The following is a 3,062-nucleotide window of genomic DNA, read 5'->3' as shown; positions in this document are numbered from 1 at the left end:
AGCCCTGAAGGAAGAATGGAGAGCTCAGCATACCCCTTGGGTTTACAAATCGAAGTTGTATTTGGAAATCATAAAACTTACTGAAATGGCCGGATGAGGGCAGTCGAGGCCGATGTCCTCGGTCCTCTCCGGCCACGACTTCTGGGCCTTGAAAAGCAGCTTCCATATCTCTTCGTGCATTGTGCCGAAGAATTGCTGCAGGGTCCAAGGGTCGGCCTGATTGAACTCCCACATATGGAGAGTCTGGCTCTGGCAGGGGAGAATCCAGCGAAAAAGCATCACCTGAATCACATCGGTGAGACTGGTGTCCTTCTCTATCATGCTCTTGATGCGTGTATGCAGCGTCGTCACCTCGTCGGACAACGCCCAATCCATGCCTTTGTTAATCCATGATGCAAGTTGCATTGGAGGCCCAGATTTGAACTCAGGAGTGGCAGCCCATTTGGCATCACGATGTTCTGTGATATAGAACCACTCCTGTTGCCATCCCTTCATGGTGTCCACAAAGGCCCCCTTGGGCCAAGTGACATTGGGGAGCTTTCTCACCATGGCGCCTCCACATTCTGCATGTTGACCATCGACCACTTTCGGCTTCACGTTGAAGACCTTGAGCCATAGGCCTAAGTGGGGAGGAATGCGAAGGAATGCTTCACACACAACGATGAACGCCGAAATGTTGAGGAAGGAATTTGGGGCTAGATCATGGAAATCTAGCCCGTAATAGAACATGAGGCCGCGGACGAAAGGATGGAGGGGAAACCCTAGTCCGTGGAGAAAGTGAGGGATGAACACTACCCTCTCATTGGGCTCCGGAGTAGGGATGATTTGCTTTTTGGCTGGGAGCCGATGCGCGATGTCCGCGTCCAAGTAGCCCACTTCCTGGAGTTCCTTGACGTTCCTCTCCGTAATGGAGAAAGCCACCCACTTGCCCAGCGTGCCAGATCCGGACATGGATGGAGTGTTTGGTGGGGGCAGAAAGGATTGAATCTTGGGCGCTGGAGCTCAAGGACGGAAGGGCTGTGGAGGAAGAAGGCATTGGGTAAAAAGATGGATCTTTATCCTCTTATAAAGGCAGTGAATATCAAGCACCCCTTACAAGCCTTAAAACTCGCCTATTCCCGAGGGGTCATGCGAACGACATGGTTGGATTACCCAAACCCATATTGATGGGAATCCCGCAATAAAGGGGACACGATCTCTGCTTTGACAAGGCGTGTAATGGAAGACGCCTCGAAACACGCAGCGGGAGGCTGTAAAATGGTTCAGAACAGTAATAAGGCCAGAAAATAACGTCTCGCCAAAAAAGTTGTCAGTAGATATGACTGATTTTGCTTAAGAATTTCGCCCTTGTGGTTCCGCGTTGTAACTATTATGCGGAGCCGGATATGGTTCTCTTGTTCGACAGCTTTGAAGTATTCGGAGGAGGAACCCGCCTTGCAATGCTGAAGACAATCTACACGCTGGACACATCGTCATTGAAGCCTGGTTCAGGGGCTACTGAGAGTCCTGGACTAGGGGGTCCCCGGGCATCCGGGCTATGTGACATGGGCCGGACTAATGGGTCGTGAAGATACAAGATAGAAGGCCTTCCCCCCGTGTCCGGATGGGACTCTCCTTTGCGTGGATGGCAAGCTTGGCATTCGTATATGAAGTTTCCTTTCTCTGTAAACCGACTCTGTACAACCTTGGGCCCTTCCGGTGTCTATATAAACCGGAGGGTTTAGTCCGTAGAGGCAAGGATAATCACAAACCATACAGGCTAGACATCTAGGGTTTGGCCATTACGATCTCGAGGTAGATCAACTCTTGTAACCCCTATACTCATCAAAGTCAATCAAGTAGGAACTAGGGTATTACCTCCATTAAGAGGGCCCGAACCTGGGTAAACATTGTGTCCCCTGTCTCCTGTTACCTTCGATCCTCAAATGCACAGTTCAGGACCCCCTACTCGAGATCTACCGGTTTTGACACCGACAAGCACTAATAATAACAGGATATAATCTTATTTTCATCAAGATAAGCATATTTCAAAGTATCAGGTAATTGTTTAAGCTCAAACACGGGATCACCCTTGGGTGGAGGAGGATCTCCAATGATTTCAATAGGCAAGTTGTGTTTCAAGACAGGCATTTGGTTAAACAATATTTCATCTAATTCCTTTCTTTCATTCATAAACATATCATTCTCATGGTCTAGCAAATATTGTTCTAAAGGGTCACTAGGAGACACAACAATAGAAGCAAGACCAATAATTTCATCCTTAGTAGGAAATTCTTTATCATGGGGTTGTCTACGAAATTTAGAAATTAAAATCATGAGACACATCCCCAAAACTTACAGTAACAATTTCTTTTCACAGTCTATCTTAGCATTAACAGTGTTCAAGAAAGGTCTACCAAATATAATGGGACAAAAATCATCTTGTGGGGAACCAAGAACAAGAAAATCAGTAGGGTATTTTATTTTCCCACACAAGACTTCAACATCTCTAACTATCTCAGTTGGTGATATAGTATCTCTGTTGGCAAGTTTAATAGTAACATCAATATCTTCTATCTCAACAGGTGTAATATCATTCATAATTTCTTGATATAAAGTAAAAGTAATTTCATTCACACTAGCACCCACATCACATAAGCAATGATAACAATGATCTCCTATTTTAATAGAAACAACAGGCATGCGAACAATTGGTCTATGTTTATCTTTAATATCGGGTTTAGCAATTCTAGCAACTTCATCACAGAAATAAATAACATGCCCATCAATATTATCAACCAATAGATCTTTAACCATAGCAATACTAGGTTCAACTTTAATTTGTTTAGGGGGTGTAGGTGTTCTAGTATAACTCTTACGAACCACGGCTGAAGATTTAGCATGATCCTTTATCCTAACAGGAAAAGGTGGTTTCTCAATATAAGTAGTAGGAACAATAGGATCAACATTATAGGTAATAGTTTCTTCTTCAACTTTAATAGGTTCTACTACTTTCACTTCAACGGGAGGATGATATTTAAACCACTTCTCCTTGGGGAGATCAACATGAGTAGAAAATGCTT

This window comes from Triticum dicoccoides, chromosome 3B (genome assembly GCF_002162155.2).
Source record: "Triticum dicoccoides isolate Atlit2015 ecotype Zavitan chromosome 3B, WEW_v2.0, whole genome shotgun sequence".
Taxonomy (NCBI): Eukaryota; Viridiplantae; Streptophyta; class Magnoliopsida; order Poales; family Poaceae; genus Triticum; species Triticum dicoccoides.
The sequence above is the reverse complement of the archived record's forward strand: the minus strand, read 5'-3'. Positions refer to the sequence as shown.